Source organism: Myiozetetes cayanensis, unplaced genomic scaffold (assembly GCF_022539395.1).
Source record: "Myiozetetes cayanensis isolate MyiCay16 unplaced genomic scaffold, myiCay2020 scf5-8, whole genome shotgun sequence".
Taxonomy (NCBI): Eukaryota; Metazoa; Chordata; class Aves; order Passeriformes; family Tyrannidae; genus Myiozetetes; species Myiozetetes cayanensis.
In genome coordinates, this window is record NW_026087742.1 from 53,411,856 (window position 1) to 53,434,702 (window position 22,847).

Here is a 22,847-nt window from a genome sequence, read left to right on the forward strand (position 1 = left end):
CAAATCTTTCACTAGAGCAGCTTTCACATGCTTAATAGTTTGAGCTGGCACAAGGTAAAACACTTATAAGCTATTCTTATAGCTTAGAATGTTTTCTTCTCCAGCATAGGGTTTATGTAGACTGAGAGATAGGCTTCTTTCTAGCCTAAGACCTTCCTATGGACTGAGAATATTAGGAAAATACTATTTTCCAGCTCATCACCATATTGTGGTATGTACTTGTGAACCTGGCTTCCTGAAAACACTCATGTCTTTCTAGTTCAGGTGTACCCATGGGAATCTCTCCTTCAAACTCAACTTTATTATTTGCTCTGCCTCTTTTCTCAGAGGTAAAATTTTAGATGCTTGTTTTATGTACTTGCCTGAGCAAGCAACAAGGAAGCTCCCTTTCTGAGGCTCCTGTTCAGAATTACCTGCGTTCAAATAGCTCATCTGTTTTTCTGAAATACATTATTTGTTACACCAAAATAAAATAATTCCTTTACTTCCTTCCAAATTACTTGATCTTACAATGTGTTGGGTTTGGTTTGGTCTGGTTTTTTTATCTAAAAGTCATTCTGAATTTACCCTTACATTCTGCATCAGAGTATCATGAAAACTTGATTAATCACAAATCTGCTAAGATTATGTTGATGTTTCATAATTTTCTTTCATGAGATAAGTCAGCTTTTAAGGACTATAAGCTGGTTTAAGCTGTTGGGGTTTGTTTTGGTTTTTTTTTCCCCAAGATCTCTGTGCAACACCTATATAAACAAATTTTCAAATGAATACTCTTAACATGAATGTAACTGTCTCCATCTGAGACCTAAAAGAGAGCAGGCAACTGGAGAAATATGAAAACCCAAAATCAGAGTAACTTTCCAAAGATGAAGTGTTGAAGAAGCAGAGTTGAGCAGTGGGAAGGACTATGAGAGCTTTAAGCAATGTCTTATTTACAATCACATTTGCAGCTCTAAGTTAACAAGTAGCTGTATGGTAGCAAAAGCTGAGTGAGGTTCATATTTAAAAAATAATCTAAAAAGCAGGATAAATTAGTTATAAAAAAAATTAAATCTACCCTACAGTCTTACTAGAAGGAAAAAACAGCTATTTCTGGATGCCTGCATATTTACTACTATTTGTAGTTGCTACCAAACAGCCTTTACTAGGGTAGATGATAGAAAATACAAGTGAGATGGATGAAAAATGTTTAACAGACAGCTCTTTTACCATTTCTTTCACTAAGAAATGTAAGGGAAGGACTTTAATGCATTACTGTTGTGTTTTGGAGAACACATAATCTATTTTTTCATATATAAAATTTCTTTTCTGTTTCTCCTTCTTCTTTTCTAGTATGGTACTTATTTGTTAAGACATTTCATTCAAGATCTTTGAGTAGTGATATGTATCTCACAAACTTGATATATTGTTTACTGACAACCCATAGAAATAGAACCTAGTCCTCACTGTTGTCAAGCAAAACATGGTAGAAAAGCTCTACTAGTAAAATTGATAGTCACTAGAAAATATTTTAATGCCATTAAATAAATTGAGAAGGGAGAATTCTTACTTGAACCCCAAAATAGGTTCAAACCCAAATTAACTATTATCAGTTGTAGAACTAGTATTTGGACAAATGGCTACTAAAGTGATAGCTAAGTCATTCCTAGACTAAAGCTGTAACATTAGGTTCATTTAAGATAGCCTGCTAATGTTATACATTTGATCACAGAGCAAAATGAAAAACTACAGAACAATTTTAGAAGACAGAGCTTGTTTCATTTCAAACATAGGTCACAGTAAATTAGGTGCAGATACCATCTTTTATTTAGATTAAATATGCATTTAAAATACAAAGCTGAGATATCTATTAGAAAGTTTTCCTTGTTTGACTTTTAGTTAGTACTGTTCTGCACTCACTTTATTGATTTCTTGCTAAATGAACTCCTATAAATACACAAAGTCTCACTGTGGCCTTGTGGCAGAGTTAGAAAGAACTAATTCAGGAGTAATGTTCATAACAATGGGGGAAATATACATCACCAATGATATAGTGTTATACATAGTTGCAAGCTTGTGTGTTTGATCAGTTTCTGTGAACTAACATAGCATTTTCGTGTCTCAGGTAATTAATATACTACTCTGGGGATTTCTTACTAGTAAATATTGCATCTGGGAGAGTAAAAGATCATTTTGTCTTTTTTTCAGACTTGCTGGTATCTCATGGTGAGAGGCTGAGATACAGAAACTCTTCTTTTTCATCATATTAGGAGAGTTTATAACATGACTAAGTCCTACTCAAGATTTTTCCTTTGCCTTCTGAGGACATATTGGCATCAACCAGTGGCATTTGAGGAGACTCTTTTGTCAAAAATAAATAAATGAAAAACTTATTCTAACATGTTGAGCTCAGAACTACCTTAGGAGAAAAATAAATTTCTAGATAAATATGCCATAAGGTCCATATACTTTTAGATATGCAAGAAAGTAAGATTGGTCTTGATCAAGAGAAAATGAAAAAATGGGAAAAAAATCCTGAAGTTACAGAAAGATACTAATCATATATTCATAGATGAAGACCGAATGGTATTCTACAGAGCAGTGCTGACTTCTTAATTTTTTATTACCTGTAGTTTAATTTTTAATAAAACCCTAAAGACAAAATTTGGATGAAACTGCTTCACATGTAAAATCATAAAAATACAGTTTGTTCCTTTTCTTGACCTCCTTTATTATCTCAAATTTGAATTGGAGTTGTATTTGATGGACAAAGTGAAAGGAATGAACAGCACAGTTTTGAGCACAATTTACTGTTCTCTTCATTTTTCTCAGACAGACATATGTTGTAACAACATAATACATTATGATTTGTTGTAGCAAAACTAGAGGCTTAACTGATGGGATATTAAAGCAAAGATGACTGTTATCTCTTAGGAAAGGAAATAGAAACCCTTTAGTGATTGAGTTGACAATCTTCACAGTCATTAAGGACATTGATAGGAACATTTTCATCATGGTATGTAGAAACTAGATGTCATATATTAGTATTACCTAATGTCAAATTTCCCTTCACCATACTAAAAATACAGCCTTTGTAGAGACTGCATTCTCTTCTCACAAATACAGGATTCTATTCTTATGCAGTGTTTCATTTAAAGGGATAAACCTCAGTTTATAGTCTCTGATTCCCTTCTTTTCAGAAGTAGGAAGTATAAACAACTTATAAAACTCAACAGACCACTGTAGGAGAATTAGAAACCTTTTTAGTTGAGGTAGGAGTGAACCAGCTGGTGGGAATTTGAGGAGTCTCAAGGACTAAGTGTTTTGAGAATATGACAAGAACTGGACATCTGCAGGAATGAGAAGAAAAGCACTTGCAGATGGGAGTTTGAGCTGGACCTGCCAGGAGGCATGTAAATAAAGTATTGTGGTTAGATTTAGAAGGAGAAGAATTTAGAAAATAAGATATGTTGGCTAGCCAATAATAATTGTGTGAACAGTGTGTGTTTTGTGTGTGTGACCAATAATAGGTTAAGTAGTCAAATATGTGGTAGTTATTGAATTGTATAAAAGTAAGTGTAATTTCCAATAAAGATGAAGCTTCCAAAACATCATATTGGTGTGTGTGAAGTTTCCACTGGGTCTCGCACATGGTTACAGACCACAGCCATATAGACATACAAAACCCCAAGGGCATACCTGAGAGAACACTAGATTATCTGCTCTGGGAGCACAGCATGAAACAGAGTTTGGGAAGTGCTGTGCAAGGAGAGAGGATGCTGTGGTTCTCTCTGGTTAAACCTGTATGCAGGAGAATGTTAGGTTTTGTAATAAACCTCACAAACTCCTCTGCATACCCACAAAAGGGTTCAGAGAGACAACTGGAGAAGGGGGAGCCCAAAGAATGCTCTCACCTGACTCCAGTCTGTCCCTTTGTTATGTGAAGGCCATTAACCAGTCAGAGGCCCATCTCCACAAGCTCAGAGGAGCTCAGCAGTGCGCAGCAGCAGGCAGGATCCCATATTAAGGATTCACAAAGCATGAACAAACATCTTCTCCAGACCCCTCCCAGCGCTGTCTCCTTAGAACCATCAGATCCATTGTGCAGGTCTGAAACCCATCAAGATAAGTCACAAGGAACAACTCTTCGGATCACCGTTCAGACTAAGTGTGGGATGTCTAAGGGTGTGGAACACATAATGGGATGCAGGGGAAGAGCAGTTCATGATTGCAGAGAACTTCTTATGGGATATTTAGGCAAAGAACCAAAAGCAGGAAAAGGGAGGTGTTTAGGTGATTTGGAAGTGAGGGAAATGAAAAAGAAAAAAAGACCAGTCTCTCTCTGGTCAGTACGCTATTGAGACCTGGGAAGCCAGCAACTGGGGAGACTGGGAACAAAGGATAGCTACTGGGCAGTCTGAACTCAGGAACTCTTCAGGTGAAGGGATCCATGTTGTATATATATTTTTTTTCTTTTTTTTTCCATTACTGTACCTTCATTTGTCTCAGATAGAGAGGGGAGCTAGATGAGGTCATTTGTGCTGTCAGTGATTGTGTGACTGATGTGTGTGTCCATCTGTGATCTGTGCCACTGCCTGTGTATATATGTAAATATGTGTTGTATACGTCCCCTGAGTACTTGTACCTGCCAGAAATACATCTTCAGCACCACCAGTGGTTGGAAATAAGAGCATGAAGCCACAGCAGCCTCAACCCTCCCTCAGGATGTTAGATGTGGCATGATATATGTAAATTTTCCTCTAACACAATGTACTTTAAAAAAGATATTTTAAATACTTCTGTGTCCCCATAACCTGGAAATATTTTAACTACATGTTGTTATTAAACATAAAATGTTTTCTACAATATTCAGTATTTACAAGTCTTTAGCAACTTCTCAGTATCATAAAAAGAGCTCATGATCTAAATACTACAAATTTTTTCTTTTTTTTTTTTTTCCTGAAGGACTAGAATTTTATCCAGCCCTGCAGATTCCCTCTGCATTTTAACTTCATTCCAAAGGAATGAATGAATTCCAAATAGGTTGGGGTTTTTTTTCCCTGTTCTCCTCACATATATCTTTTTATTTGTTTGTTTTTCAAGTAGTCCTGAAGATTTTTCTTGGGAACAGAGGCATAAAGAAGATGAAAACGAAGTCAGGAGAGGTTTTGCAATTCTAGGAGCAATCTCATTTCCTGTTCATAAACCTTTACAAGGCTTTAATATGCTCCTGACTTTACATTTTTGTTTAAGGGAATTTTTAGGATCCTAGAAATATTTTTCACAGTCTAGATTTTTAATGTCTATGTATCTGAACAACTAACATTAGCTTTAAATGTTCAGAGTACATTTGAAAATATATACATATAATTAATTTTATTTTTCTCATAGTAAAAACGACAGAAAAGAAAATCCAGTACCTTTGATATACTAGGTAAAAGACATGCTTTAGAGAAAATGTTCAATATTACCTATTGAATATTGAACTAAGGACAGTTTCACTTACAGATTGCTCTCTAAGAATAAGAAATTCCTAAACATATACAATGTTATTGTTATTTAATGTTATTAAAAGAAAAAAAAAAAGAGAAAACAAAAAGAGAAAAAGACGGCAGAGTAAGAAAATAAATACCAAAAAAAGATGGTAATAATGAGTGAAATACTGGACTTGTCCTTTAATTACATTTTTGTTGTTGAAACCTTGGTTTTATTAGGTTTGATTTTTGTTTGTTTTGGGATTTTTTTTTAAGTATTCAGAAACCCTTTTTATTACATAACAGATTCCATAATAGAATAAACAAAGTATAACAATGATGCTTCTGGCTCCTACACCAGTGACTAATAATGTAATGTCAGCAGTTTTCCTTGTATTTGGTCCTAGATGCAGATCTCAATTTTCAAAGACCTTGCTTGTGAGAAGAATTAATGAAGTTGAACCACTAGAGTTCTGCCATGCAACTCTTCTTGTTTCCTAATTTCAATGACTGTTGCTCCTGTCATATGTGTTAGGACATCAATAATCCCTAAAACAAAGCAAAATGAGGATATATTAATCCATGCTGTAGACAGCAGATACTGCCATCAGCTGATTCTGTTACGGGTATGGGCTGGCCAAAGGCAAGTTTGTGTTACTGGTTGGAAAGTAACAGGGCAAATAGAACAGATTATTTCTTATTTCACACCATTGTTTCATCACTAGTTTAATCTTTCCTTTACTTAGAGTGCTATTTCACTGGTTCTCATTCATACTTCTCTATCAAATTAGGTTAAAATTGACTAATATGTTCAAAAGCCTTTGAAGATAGGAGACAGACAGATGAACAGATCTAAATGAGAAAGTAGTCTCACTTCCTTAAAAAAAACAAGCTAAAATCTTCTATTCATTAGAGTAGCTAACATTATTCATTGTATTCTTTGAAGAGTCAAAGTTAAATTGACAAATGACATAAGTTTAAGAAACATCACTTTATCTGCAGTTAGTTTTGGATCATACCTACACAATAAATTTGAGTCATAGAAGTAAAGGACATCATTCCAAACTTCCCATACAGCTCATGGGAAGATTTTGTTGCTATAATAGGATTTAAAACAACCAGCATATTGATCCCTTGACTGTCCAAACTCATTCCTATGAAATGACTGCTAACAGGGATGTAGTTTAAATCATTGTCTGTATAAAATCTCTCTTTTTTTTTTTTTTTTTTTCTCCTCAGGACACGTAGGGTTTTGTTTTGTTTTGTTTTGTCTTTTTTAAGATAAGCAACACAACACTAGAATTTTTTCTCAGGAAATGTGTTTTAACCCTACTTCTTTCAAAAACTAGGAAAGGGGCCGCATATTCCTTCACTGGTTCTGAAGTGGGAAAAACAACCAAAGATGTTTTGGTTTGATTTGTTTGCTTATTTTCTTTTTTCTCTGTTGTGGCTAAAGAACTCATTCCACATGTAAAAGATACAGATTAACTTATTTTCTTCACCTGAAATGATTTGCATTTTGTGGTGGGTTCATCCCAGCTGGATGCCAGGTGCCCACCAAAGCTGTTCTATTATTCTACCTACTCACTTAATTTCAGTCAAGGAGTTAGGAAGTCAGTTTTTGTATTGAATTAGTCTCCTTATACATAATGTATACATTACTGCATATATAAAGGAGTGCTGTATATACATAGTGTATATTATATGTATACACAATATATACACATGTATATGTATGCACACACACACACTGATCTTGATTGAATCAAGATTGCACCTGAATTTTTTTGCAGTTGGTGACGAATCCATCTCTGCAGGCTGTGCAACACTCCTAGTGCATGTATATCTATGTGTGTGCCAGTAGCATGCATGTCTAATGGACACACACATATGTGCACACATGTATATACATGCATAAGTAAGTGCATGTGCATTTATACTTATGCATTAATGTGTATGCTTGTCTTTTTTGTCATTCCTTGTTTTCTGTTTAGTTTTTACTACCACTAGTTTTAATGTTGCTTTTTTCAGAAAAAAAAATATCAGAGGATAAAATATATCATTAATGGCATCTGTACTTAGATGAAACAGTCTTAATACTTAATGTAAAGGCATAGCAGTTCAACATTTGTAAATATGTCTCACTAAACAGTTATTCCTAAAATAAAATGAGCCTGAGATTTCCACATTACTTTACAGCAGGCAGGACATTCCAGTTTTATTGATAAATTCTTACAAGGTTCACCTGAAAATAATGTTGAATTTCTGGCAGCCCACAGATATTAATAATTGTTGTGTACAAAGCATTTTACTTACGAGGATCACCTGTGTCAATATTATAAGGTTCTCCTTCAAATTATCCCTTCCTGGTTTTGTTACCCAACATCAGACAAGATCATTTACCTCTCATTACAGCCATTGCCTTTTGATATCAAGCAGTTGACTGAGCAGGATAATTTTTCACACACACATAGATCCTTTGATTCATTTAGTATCAGAATATTATTTGACAGTGGCTCTCAAGCCACTTGATATTTAGGAAGAAATCTATCTGGTAATCTAAAGTCCTTCTTCCAGGTTCATTGTAAATAAATTTTTGGCTTAAAAGCTACTCATCTATCAACTTGCACAAGAGTCTTGGGCTTCATAGAATCTGAAGATCTTTGCGTTTCTATCAGGTGTGGAAATGGGTCCTGTGGATTAAATGGGAATCTCACTTCTCTGATTAGATCACTTGTTTTTACTGTTATGTTAATGTGGTAAGACATGTCGTACACGTTTTCTGTGTCACACAGTTCTGTAAGAGATATAAACACCTTCTCTAAGGACTTCTGTTTGTGAAAACAACTCCCTCCCAATATTTCCTCTCTTTCCCTTATGGTTCGGTAATACTCAGCCTGCAAATCCCAAAGACTTCTTAAATAACCTGAAATGTGCTATGGAATATTTGAGTGATATGTTATCTTTTATCATGTCTCAAGCATCTCTACCTCATGAGAAATGCTGTTCTTGTCTACATGGTATTCATTTATTTCTTTCTGCTCCTTTGAGAAATTGTAATCCAGGATAGGATTTAACCTCTTAGTATTCATTATTACATTCCCTATACTGCACAGTTAGATTATGCAATTTCCCATTTAAAAAAACCATTGCATTTCTCCTATCCTGATATGCTGTCTGTTTATTACAGTTAATCTCTTGCCAATACATTTCTTCTTAAACTGGCATAATTAAACTGGCATATTTTTTCACTAAGGATGTAAAGTAGAAAATGTACCCATACACTTTCCTTTTGAAATTTCATAGTTCTACAACCTTGTTTTAACTTATTTCCAAAATTTTTTTGCATAAAACAACTATTTGTTTTTTGTGTTACTTAAATGTCCTCTTTTTGTATTTATTATTTTTAATTAACATAGAAAATGTCCATATTGCTCTTTAAAGATACATTGTATTTATTATGCCTTTTCATTTCAGATCTGACCTTCACTTCATTTCCCCCTCAAGGTTTTTCCCATAGGAAAAGCAAAAAAAAAAAAACAAAACAAACAAAAAAACCAAAAAAATCTTGGTAGTACATTCTTTCAGAATCCTTTCATACACAAGTAAGAAAAAAAGCTCTCTTGAAATGCAAACTGTTCTCATTGACAGGAAGTGCAAAGGTTGAGGGTGGATAGGGAGAGGGACTCCAGGCTAGAGGTCTTTTACCTCTAGTCCTGGAGGGGAGCGTGCCCTCCCTCTCCCCCCCTCCACGTGGACCCCATGCCCTCCGCAGAGACCACAGGACAGCAGCAGCAGCAAGGAGAGAGGCAGAGAGTTTATTGTTCTGGGTAGTGACTTAAATAGTTCTTGAGGGGATTACAAAGTGACCACTGGGAGTTCAGGAGGTCTTACAAACAACCAATTACAATAAGGGGTTAACAACCAATAGATAGGCTTTCAGTTATCTCTCAGACATTCCAAACTAGAGATTAGACTGAGACTCCTGGGAAGAAGAAGGTGAGTTTGCACAAAGGGTACAAAAGCCATTTTGGAAGCATGTTCACATAAGCAACATTAAAAATTTCTGCATTCTTTTATATATTGCAACAAGGAAGGACAAAATTTTTTTTTGCCTTTTTTTTCCTCTCCCTTTTTTTTTTTTTTTTGTTGTCTCAGTAATCATAGATGTTAATTTTGTGGAGAAAAACAAGAAGCAGTTTACACTACCTTTCATTTCTGTAGATAAATATTGTGGATTATCTACAGCTAAGACTAGAAAGCAAAGCTGCACATCTTGAAATATTTGGTTTAGAATAAAATTGCACAGCTTATTAGTTCAGCCAATGGTTAAATTTTACTCCACATTTGATATCAACTTACAGGTTGAAGAATTCTTCAAAGCTTCATGACTGCATCCTCTCGAAGCAATTGTACAGTATTTCTAACTCTACTGGAAATAAATTTCAGATGTGGGGGGTTTTGTGAAGAAGCTGAACTTGGAGTATTTGTCATCCAGGAGATATGTAAAGAGTGATTATGAACATATATAAAAAGATTTCAGAATTATTGTTACACGTTATTTCAGTTTTTAGAAAGGCAATCACATTTATCGTCAGGAAAGGAGTAATTTTCAGTCATAGAAAGCTTAGATCCCAGTTTGCAACTAGTTACTGACAACACCAAAGGTCTGTCCTGCAATGGTCTGAGACAACCATTTGGGTCTGTGAGATATTCTAGGGAATCTATAGGAGACCTGTGTCTCCTATAAGACAGAATACTAAGACAGAGTACTGTAGGAAATCTCCACTAGCTCTCAAGTCTCATGTTTAGGCAACTGAATTCTACCCCAAGAATTCCATTTCTGAACAAAGTACACAGACTAATAGATTGTTGTATATTTGTCATTTTAGTTGAATTCAGTACTTCCAAAACAATCTGTCATTCAAAGATGACTAGCAATTTGGACTTCCAGACAACTGTTAAACAACCTTTGGAACCTTCCTCCCGAATATCAAAGAGCCCCAAGAGATCAGCAGAACCCTGTCAAGTAGTCGACTAGTCACAGTTGTTAACTAGAAAAACACATGGAGCTAAGGCTTAGCAAAGCAAAGCAGAGGAAAGCAGTTCTAGCAAGACAAAAGGAAAGAATGAATCAGTTGTTTCTGCATATCTTAGACACACTGAGAAAAATCTTTAATTTCATACAGAAATAAGATGAAGGCATCAGAGAAATATAAAAGATCCCCTCTACAGAATGGATATGTCAAGCAAGGTGGAATGGGCAAAGTTGTAATAACAGGGGCAACAGATGACACAAACAATACAAAAGAGTTCAAGAAGCAAAGAAGACAAAAAAATAAAAGCTAAGGACAAAGTAAATAAGTAAAACCAGGTAGAGAACTGAGAAAGATCAAAAGAAAAAAATAGGAATGAGAAAAGAAGTACAACTAAAAAAGCAAAGAAACAAAATTACAGAAACAAACTAACAAATATGAAATGGGTGTAGACAAGAAGTATTATGAAGCTTATGGACTCTACTGAAGATATGAATACTGTAATCAAGACAATTCTTTTTTGTTTGTTTGTTTTATTGTACCTATGGTGCTATTACAGATAACAAGCAAAAAGAGGATGCAAAATACTATTTCCTGATTGTGATCCAGTGAAAGCTAAAATCAAGACAGTGGAGATAGATATGCACAATGGGTTTAAATTTTTCTTTTCACTTATTATCAATGATGTCCTAAGGATATACAACACAACTATTATTTTGCAAAAGGAATGGTGAGTATTCCATTTGTGTGAAGAATACTTTATAAAAAAGAAATCTCATGAGATTTAGTAGTTTAACAGCCAAATGCTTGCACTGCTTACATGAATTGAAAGGGAAAAAAAAACCAACTGAAATGCAGTATGGGAAAAATCTGTAATTAGTATTTCTGTAAAATACATGGGAATCATAGAATCACAGAATTAACCAGGTTGGAAAAGACCTCTGAGATCATCAAGTCCAACCCTTGATCCAACACTGCCTTGGTTAGTAGACCATGGAATCAAGTGCCACATCCAGTCGCATCTTACAAACCTCCAGGGACAGTGAATCCACCACTTCCCTGGGCAGCCCATTCTAATGCCTGATTACTCTCTCTGTAGAATATTTCTTCCTAATATCCAACTTAAACCACGCCTGGCAAAGTTTAAGACTGTGCCTTTTTGTCCAGAGAAGAGACCGACCCCCACCTGACTACAACCTCCTCTCAGGGAGTTGTAGAGGGTGATGAGGTCTCTCCTGAGCCCCCTCTTCTCCAGACTAAACAGCCCCAGCTCCCTCAGCCTCTCCTCATAGGACTTGTGTTTGAGTCCCTTCACCAGCCTGGTTGCTCTTCTCTGGACCTGCTCCAGCACCTCAATATCCTTCCTGAACTGAGGGGTCCAGAACAGCACTCCAGGTGTGGCCTCACCAGCGCTGAGTACAGGGGAAGGATCCTGCTGGCCACACTGTTCCTGATGCAGGCCAGGATGCCATTGGCCTTCTTGGCCACCTGGGCACACTGTTGGCTCATGTTCAGTCTCTATCAGTCCAAACTCCCAGGTCCCTTTCTGCCTGGCTGCTCTCCAGCCACTCTGTCCCCAGCCTGTAGCGCTGCAGGGGTTTTGTGGCCAAAGTGCAGGACCCAGCACTTGGCCTTGTTGAACTTCATCACGCTGGAATCAACCCAACTCTCCAGTCTGTCCATGTCCCTCTGCAAAACCCTCCTGCCTTCCAGCAGATCAACACACCACCCCAACTTGGTGTCATCTGCAAATTTGCTAATGGTACGCTCAATCTCCTCATCCAGATCATCAGTAAAAATGTTAAACAGGACTGGGCCCAGCACTGATCCCTGGGGGACACCGCTGGTGACCGGCCGCCAGCTGGATACAGCCCCATTCACCAGCACTCTCTGGGCCTGGACATTATATTAGCTTGAATAGTGTGACAAGAATATATAACAAAATATCAGTCAGTGGCCACAAACAGTACAAAGGAAAATTGATAAGACTTTTTACATTGATAGTCACTGCATATTTTAATTTAAAGGACTGGAATAATAACAATATCTAAAGGGAGATAAAGGCACCATGTTGTCTTCTACTGGGTTTTGTTGGTTTTGTTTTGGGTTTTTTTACTTCATTTCTTTGACCATGAAATTCACCCCAAAAGTATAGCAGACTATTCTTTGAATCACATTTAAAATTGGCAAATACAGGAAGTTAAAATGGTGATTTTCAAGAGTTCATGTTCACGAAAGCAATGAAAAACAATTTTCTGGAAAATTTTGCATACTGTGATGCTTGATGGACTTGGTTTTGTAGCAGAAGTATGGAGACACTGATTCTAATATTTTAGAATATTCCTGATTTTTAAAAAATATTTTATAAATTCTAGATTATAAAATATTTTCAATGTGTGTGTGCAAAAAATTCCATAAATACTCATCAGTTACCAGAATAATAGGAAGTATTTGACTTCATAAGGGAAAAGTCTTTACTACTTTGGAAAAAAAAATATATGTTTGCCTGGTTTATGTGTGTTCATACGTGCTATAGTGAATACCTGTCTGAGAGCAGGAAAGATCAGAAGAACCAAAGAGTCCTTTAAGCTGTGTTCCTCGTGGGACCAAGGACATTTTACTCGGCATATCACAACTCTCCAGAAGACATGGAGTAGATTTAGTCATGTGAACAGCGTACTGACTTCTGCTAGATAATCACACAGCTTAAGTGTTATTGTCTTACTTGATATCCTCTGTAAATTACAATACACTTCAGTACTTCTGTGCTTATTCTAAAGACAAGGAAAAAAAACCAAACAAACAAAAACCAAAGAAAATAAAACAAAACTACATAAACAAAAATCTTAAAAACCAACCAACCAACCAACCAACCAAACCCGACAACCCCTCAAAAAACAAAAAACCAAAAAAACCCACAAACCTTGAAACAAGGACAAAGTTATTTTCCAATAGTAGATGCACATCTATGCTATTAGAGTTTTTGGACCTATAAAGGTAAATTGCATATCCAGAGTCTGACCATTCCTTTAAAAGATACAACGTTGGGAAGAAGAATAAATGTACAATTCCATTGCATCAATAAGAATCCAATTATCTTCATCAGTGTCTCCATTACCCAGTTTTCTAATAAACTTTAAAAGAATTACTTTTAAAATATAAGATGGTCCAAGCAATTAGGACATCTGCGAAATATATGATCAGTCTTAGTTTGTAATATGTAAAAAGTCATCAGTGCTAAACTCAGAAAAAACACTATGACACTGAGAAAAACATACTAAAAATTAGCAAGAAACAAGCATGACAGATGAAGAAAGAGCCATAGAAGACAATGCTTCAATGTGGAAAATATGTGCCCCCTCCCCAGAGAAAATGAGGAGTAAAAAGTCAAACAGAGAGAGAAAATGTGTTGAAAAAATGTCTAGCCGGCTGCTACATTATGAAATATTCAAAGATAAAATATTGTATGTTATTTTCGAAATCAGAACTTGTCCTTAGATCTCCTTTTGTCCAGAAAATGGCCCAGTGTTGAGCCTAGCATGCTCAGAAAGTAAAATGAATTCCACATTTCCTCTAGCTTCAAGAATGCAATCAGATTAATTCAACTAAACAAAAAAAAAATCTGTTTTTCAGTTACCTTAAAATTTCCAGAAGCTGAAAATAGCTTTAAGACTTAATGCAAAATGCAAATCAAGGCCAATACTGTTAAGGTTGAAAAAGGGAATATTAGAGTAAGAAAGCAGGATAAATAGTCTTTTTTTTAGTTCCTTTTCTTTTTCAGAAATACCATAGAACACTATCTTAGTTCTAAAGAATACTTACAGTTTGACTTTCAACATATCAAATATTCGTGTTGGACCTGATGTTCTTTCTATTAAATTTAAAGACAAAATACCCATAGATTTCAAAGTAGGCAGAAATGGGCCTGTTATACATTACTGATATGTAAAATCAAGATAGAAAGATTAGTGAAGCATTTTTCATTGCGTTTTCACATGTTTTCAAATAAGTATATTAATTATCTTGATTATTTCCACAGAGAATAATTATACACATCTCTGAAGCTCTTATCAGTGTAAATATTAGAAAGAGGGAATATATAAACAGATTACACTAACAAAATGTCTTTGGGCAATTTGAATAATTATCATACATACTGCTGCTGGAAAACTGCCTATTTCTAGAGTTCTACACCTGCTACTTTAAACAGATTCTTGGTTCTGAACTTCTTAGAAAAAAATTACTTTATCACTACATAGAGGGTCAAGACTGTAATCTGCACTGCAGAATTTAAAGTGTTTTTCTAGGAAAATCATTAACTTTAAAAATGTATCATACAATGATAGATTTTAGTATGTCTATAAGTTAACAGAAGAGAATAATAATTAAATTTCCAAGTCTAAGAAAAGAACCTTTTTCAGCTTTGTGGAAAGTATTCAGTCTTAATTCTGCTTGCAACCTAACTCTTTATTATGCCAGAGAAGACAAGTCTGTAGTTACCTATTAAAGAGATCCATACTGGTTTTGCAACTCACGGGAGCTGAATTCCAGTTTGAGACTGAAGGTGTAAGTCAGTTCAGTTAAAAGTACTCAAGACTTCTTAAGTAATATCTGTCAACCCATATGTATTTTATGGATATCTCATTTTAGGTGATACTCAACATTTATTTTTGATCCAGCCCCAGAAACTTAAATCGAGGCATTTAGGTGTAAATACACATATTTAAATCTTACTTACATTCTGTGATGATTTCTAAACAACACAGTCAAATGAAGTATGAGCAGTGATTCAGCTGATCAGCCACAAGGCACTTAAACTAATTTGCTTAAACTTAGGTGTTGGTATCATTTAGGATTCCTTATCGTGCCCTAAATTCATGAATGAGACTGACAGATGTGATACAAGTTGCACAGAAGACATACCTCCTTTTGGTTTGGTTGAGGGCATTGGCCAACTCAAAAGGTACAAACAGGCTGTCTGCCAGTTGTTTAAGCAGCTGAATGGAGCTTCAGCATTGCCTGACTTGAAGTGATCCTTCAGGGTAAAGTGATTACTTGAATTTATCTGCAAATGCATATGTCCAGCTGAGCTAATCTGGAGCTCAATACCACCTGAGGACTTTTCCAAGAAAGATGCAGAATTTATACACATATGTACCAGTGTCATAACAGACATACACCACTGAGCTAGTCAACAGATAAGACTAAAAAACAGTCTTTTCAAGAATCTGATCCATGCTATTTTAAGATAAACATCTAAAATAGATACAAAGAATCAACTAATACCTAGAACCATGCTCTTATTTCTTGACACTAGTTGTAAGTATAGTCTATAGAGGTCTGCTAATATTTATCTTATATAACTTTTGGATTTCTATTTCACATCTTTATTGCAGATCTATCCTTACACTTGTTTGCCTATCCTTGAATGTAGGTACAGATCACAAGTCTGATTTGGCAGCAAACTGCTCTACTTTATTCAGCATACCTCTTATTTTACGAAGTGTTAATTTGTTTGTGCTACAATAACAATAATAACAATATTTAGATTAAAAAAAGATTTATATAAAATATTTATATTTCATATATTTATAGGTGTGCACAATAGTGTATATATAGAGATAAACATAGTGTATATATTAGAAAATTCAAATTTGGGAAACATTACTCAAAAATATTTTTTTTATTTTGTAAATAAAGGGATATTAGTGCCGGATGAGTGGATGCAGTGAGCACATGGAACTGTTCAAACTATTTGATATCCTCAGGCATTCATATGAATAGGTAGGAAAAAAAATGATACTAAATTTAGGTAACAGTTTGATGATTTTGGTGGGGTTCTTTTTTATATTTCTGTTATCACTTTTAAAAGAAATATCAGTAATATAAATTCACTCCCTCATTTCCACCATCATCATATGATGGGTAAATAAGGTATCTCAATATCTGCAATTACTTTATTTGCTATAGTTATTCAACCTCTCTTCATTACACCCATTTCATAGAATCATAGAATGGTTTGGGTTGGAAGCGACCTTAAAGATAATCTAGTTCCTACATCTCTGTTATCATCGGAGAACCTTCCACTAGATCAACTCACTCAGATCCCTACCCAGCCTGGTTTTGAACACTTCTGGTTTTTGAACACTTGTGGTTCTCTTGGCAATCTGTTCCAGCGCTTTGCCACCCCCACAGCAGTAAATTTTTTCCTAATCTAAACCTATCTTCTTTTAGTTTAAGGCCATTACTCCTTTTCTTGCCCTTGTTAAAAGTCCCTCTCCAGCCTCCTTGTAAATCCCCTTTAGATACTGGAAGGCTGCTATAAGGTCTCCCTGAAGCCTTCTCTTCTCCAAGCTGAACAGTGCCAAGTCTCTCAGCCTATCTTTACAGGAGAGATGTTCTAGCCTGGAGATCAACTTAGTGGCTCTCCTCTGGACTCATTTCAGCATGTCCATGTCTTTCCTGTCCTGGGGACCCCAGACCTGGATGCAGCATTCCAGTGAAGTCTCACAAAAGCAGAACAGAGGAGCAGAATCACCTCCCTTGACCTGCAGGCAACTCCTTTTTTGATGTAACCCAGGACATGGTTGACTGGGCTGCGAGCATGAATGATGAGCTGCTTTTGGACCCGAGTTACCACACTAATTATGTCTTCAAGAAAAAACTGTAATTTTCCATTGGGTTAGTTTGATCTTAGTTCATCAACCTAGTACTGAAAGGCTCATACACCTTACTGTTTACTGTAAGGCTAGAATAACTGTGACAGACTAATGAAGGACTATGTCATATTCACTGCATGATATCTGAAATAAATTAGGTTGTGTCATCTTCTAAAACTAAAGTGGAAGGAGACAATGGTTGAAAAAAATGTTATTATCTAGCACATGGGAAAGAAGCAAATACTTCTGTGTTCAATTTCACCTTTTATACTGGCTAGTTCATTGTCTTCCAAAGCTAGAAACTTGGTTTACCCAGTGTCCCCTGTGAAAGAAAACTCCTCCCCTTGCTGGCTATAAAAGCAATAAAAGATGGAAGCAGCATTTTGCTGCAGGACACACACTGCACAAGACCCACTGACTGAAAGCATCATGGATCTAGTGAGCAAATTTAAAATTAAATTCTTTCACTTCAGTTCACCTAAGTTTCACTTCTGGATGACCCACATGAAAATGCCTAATCTTTCAGTGTATCAACTGATATACACCATGACATGATTAATAGCTCTTTGTTAACCATCTTTTTATTGCTTCCTTCAGCTACTACAACTACTCTGTCTGTTCAGTATACTTAAACTGCTGAGATTTGGACTCTATTTACCTTTACGACAGTATAGTGGGTGATTTAGGCTAATCTTGGTTAAAGCTCCAGAAAGACCAGTAACACAAATACAAGTGAGTATGTAATGAATCAGAAAAGTATATAATAGCATTAAAAATTCTTTTATTCACTTTTGATTCAGGTCCTTCTGTCCTTTTGCTGTTCTATACAAGTATCTAACGTTTGTATTAATTTTTATGTACTTCAGCACAAATGATTAGCAGTGTTATTCCCAAAATCATAAACTATTGTTCCTATCAGAGTATGTTACAGAGTGTCTTCACTTTTCTTTGTAATAGAAATATTTACTTCTAAATCATTCATATATCATATTAGGATCCAGGTTAAAAACACTCTTATTCTCAAAGGCATACTAAGTATATGTTAAGCAAAAAAAAAAAAAAAAAAAAGACAAAAACCCTGCACACTTCCCATATAGCCTTAGCAATTAATTTTTTATTTTCCCCTGCCACCCCGATGGAAATCTTTAACATTAATCCAGTCAAGATGAAACTTGAGCGTAGAAATCAGTACATGAAGCTGCCAGAACACTGAATTAAACTAAAGTGCATGGTTCTATAGGCATAAATCCAATAGAACAAGGTTAAAAAACAAAACAAGAACAACAAGTGGTTCCAGTTCATCTCACATTATTAAATAGGTCAGTGATTTCTGTCCGCAGAATCATGGTTAACTTATCTCTTCCAACTCAAAGGAGGATGTGTTAATTGCAAAGTGAATGGCACATGATGTTTTACCTTCACCAAGAATTCTCTGACCTGAATTTCACCTCTGCCTCAGATTACTGCAGCTTGAGGTGAAGTGCTCGAAATTAACTGAACCACAGAGAATTACAATAATAGACTTTTAGCAGCTAACCATGTAATAAATGTATTTCAGTATCAGTACACACATAGCATATACATTTAATTTTAAAAAAATGTGTGTAGGTTATGGTTTACAGCTCACATTAATATTTATAAAACCTCTTCAGTAGGACAAACTGTTGCATACAGCTGCCATTAAATCATTAGGTGACCACATAGTTGTGATGTAGAAGCAGTACTTGCCACACACTGGTACCATCTCCCTTGGCTATCCTTCCATTGATTAAATGGAGCCTGGGGTGACTACACTCCTTTTGCATTTCTCAGGTAGAATAAACAGGACTGTAGCAGTCAGTCAGTGAATGCAGCCTCTCTTTTGCAGTCAGTATGAGTAACAGAGCTTGCAAACCTGGGTTGCCTGCATTTGCCTGGTTGTCAGTGAATGAATGCAGTGAAGAACACTGCATGATAAAAATTATTTCTGAATTAAAAATAAGCAGTGTATGAACAAAGTACAAAATTATAAGTTATTGACAGGACTATCTTGATTGATTGACACCCCATCATCCACATCTAAGAATTCTTGCTATTTAATGAGTACAGTAATGAGCTGTATGCTTAGAACTTAACTTTGCAGATAGTAGAAGTGAAGATGCTAATCTTAGCAGTCTTCACCTTCTGAGAAAAGCCTAGAGACCTTGAAAATTGTTGAAGGATCTCACTTTGGTCCTGTTCCATATCATCTGGTAAATGCAAATTCTTGTGATACAAAGGAGCACAAGAAATACAAAAAAGAATAAAGTGTAAGGAATGTTTCTGATATCACTTATTTTAGCGTATCAGAGTAGAAGTGATTAGGCTATGTTCTGAGATGCTATGCCATAGGCAACATTGTTGAACATAAACTAGACAGGGGATGACATGCTGAGAGATGAGGGACATGAAAATGTTTATTTAGTTACCATTCCTACCAAAACTGTTGACCTATAGTTTCATGATGGATGCACTTCACTCTGTGAAGTAAAGATGTTACTTCCTTCACTAGTCGTAGTATGATTTCTTCATAACAGACACCATTTATGAGATGAGTCATAATCACGTGGCCACATGTTAAAAACACAAGCAGATGTTAAACCTTGGCAGTGACACATTTAGTAAGATCAGCCTGAAGAAATGAGTCAAAGCGGGATGTTAACAGGAAAAGATAAGAAAGCAGTGCAACTGATTGGTCTATAGCACGGAAAATCAGTTTAAAATCAGTGTGTTGTCACTGTGAACGTTATTTCTCTGATTTCTAAACAAGCACATAATCACAAGCACTTAGCATAACTTTCCATCTCTGTATGTATTTGGATATAAATAAATGATTGGATTGTTCTCAGCCATTTGGGGAAGACAAAAAACCCCACAGAATAGATAAAAATATAAATATAGAATGCACTGATTTCTGTAACAGTAAACCCCACTATTTTATGCATACCTTAGTTAAAATATTGTTAAAATTTAGAAGTAGAAAATTATATGTCATTTATTCTCATGTTAATTCTTACCATGCATGGGTAAGGATGACATCAATGCTTATGTTAATACAACACAGTTATTGGCCTTTCCTTTCATAGATTATAACTAATAATCCTAACTTGCAGCAGTAATATTGTAATACTTTTACATTCTTGGAGATCTCTATATCATAACAAATCCATTCCTGCAAAACTTGTCAAAAGTAAACAAGAGGATTTTTGACAGAAGGCTGTAGTGAAAATAAATTCGTTTTAAAATAATAACAAATAAAACATTCATAAGCCGGATGTCATCAAGTTCTTGTGCAACAGATGTAATTTTGGGAATTAAATATTCTTGAAGCACTGAGTAATTCCAATTGTAACAGAAAACTCTCGATTTATTTCACTATGAACATAAAGACCTTCATAATTGTAGAGTCTTCCTTAAGAATTAACTCCTAATAAAAATAGACAAAACTGAATTTTGCAAAGTTTCTTCCCTTGCAAGAGTGGTAAACTACTGGCTGATTTAAGGCACTGTGTAACCCTGCTACCTGAACACTCATAATACACTTCTGAGTTCTACAAATTGTCATACTGTTGTTCAGGGAATTAGCAGACTATTAGTGATAAAATCATTTTACATCACTTTGTTCAAGAGACTTCCTTGAGGCCCCTTCTTCACCTAGAGAGAATCGTTGTATTATAGGATTATTCCAAGGTTGTAAAATGCCTGCAAGATCACCAGGTCAAACAGTTAACCTAACACTGTGAGTTCACCTTCAAATCATGTGCCTAAGTACCACAATTACACGTCTTTTAAATACTTCTAGGGATGAGGACACAGCCACATCCCTGGGCAGCCTGTTCCAGTGCTTGACCATTCTTTCTGTGAAGAAATTTTTTTCTAATGTGTAATCTAAGCCTTCTGTGATGTAATTCGAGGCCATTTTCTTTCATCGTATTACTCGTTACCTTGGAGAAGACACTGACCCCCACCTCACTGCAACCTCCTTTGAGGTAGTTGTTGTCCTTTCTATTAACACTTTTAGCTTTTGAAGAACAGACTACTACCAAAATACTGCTTGGCAGTTCTGAATTTTTATAAATACTATGAATGTTATTTTTCAGGACCTAAACAATAATTTGTATTTTTAGTCTTGTCTGATGGTGTTCATGGGGTGAATTCCCATTTTCCTAATGAGTTTATGAACTGTGATAGTTGTCCTAAATATGACACAGAGTTCACATTAATTATCATAATACTGTTCTATTGTATACTGTCATATCAATTCAGTAGCTAAACCAAAAATCAATATGATGCTGAATTCTTTTTTTGAAGTCCAAAGGACACAGGCAGTCATGTAATTCTGTCTGTCAAGACGTCACAGAAATTGCAGAGTTGAAGATACAGCTCAGCAATAAAGTATCAACATAATCATCAGTTTGCCATCCTTAGTCATGAAACTGAAATATCTAAACAAAAACCAGTATTATTGAAAAAAAAAATTACTCTAGCAGAACCATGGCTTCAACATATGCCTTAGTTTAACAAAACAGTTATTACGAATAACCATACAGTGATGAAGATATTGGTTTCACAATAACATCTGCTTTTTGTTGACGGAGGGGCTTGGGTAACATAAGTACACGACCTATAAGATCTTACAATATGTCCGCTTTATTAGAAGAGCTCAGACTTTTTATAGTTTCTCTATACAAGGTCTTGTGACCAGATGCACACAATTGGTTACAAGCTACTGTCCAGATGTAAACATACATTATAAATACACATATAATTACCTTATAACAGGTATCCAGGCAGAATAAGATAGTTATTTACTTTAACAAATCCCTTCTTCTTCTTGGCACAGATTTCCTTTTGTTCTAGCTAGGAAACTCGCAGCCATCTTGGCACTTACAACTTATAATATCTATAAAGTTATATTAAAGCAAAGTTTATAAAACTACAGAACACAATATAAATTGTTCATGTATCCATTATGTTCCTCCCGCAGCTTTTGTTGGTTCTATTTGCTTCATAGTAATTTTTCTGAAGAGGAAACGTATGTTATAGTTCTGCTTTAATTCAGCTCCTTGGTTTGTGTCAGCACTGTTGTCTGAAGTTACAGTTGATCACATTAATTCACACTTTGCAGAGAAATTCCAGTCTGTGCTCATGTTCACAGTCTTCTTCCCCAATAAGCAGATGCACAATTCCTCTGTTTTAGAAGGAGATTCTCTCACTGATGGGAATATGACATTGTGGAATTTGTGAAATAAGTATTTGCAGAATAAATGCATGGCATAAAAGCATTGGGCTGCAAATGAATAAAGCTTATTTAATACCAGTAAGTTATAGAGTAAATAGGCTATCCTGAATCTCTCTGCTGTTTCTACTAGACATGATGGGATTTTTTTCCGTGCCAACAGAGAACATCCTGAACATAGCAACATCTGAGGTCGGCATTCTTGGAATATCTTAGATAAGCATTTTAAAATAAAGCTATGGCACATCCCTGTTCAGAACAGACACAAAAATAGGTATCTAAATACATATCTAATGGCAGATTATATTAAATCATACCTCTACCCTACTTATGAAACTCAATATACCAGAATAGTTAAATCTCAAATGAATTTGTTCTATTTATAAATATATAATATTTTGTATACTGCCTCATAACAGCACAAAAATATTTAGTAGCTAAT

At 35.4% G+C, this 22,847-nt stretch overlaps 1 long non-coding RNA gene across 1 annotated transcript in view; it reads right to left on the reverse strand.

The window, feature by feature from the left end:
• The window catches only part of LOC126649650 (uncharacterized), a 564,626-nt gene that overhangs the window by 357,845 nt on the left and 183,934 nt on the right, over positions 1-22,847 (reverse strand). The gene's annotated exons all lie outside the window — the stretch shown is intronic.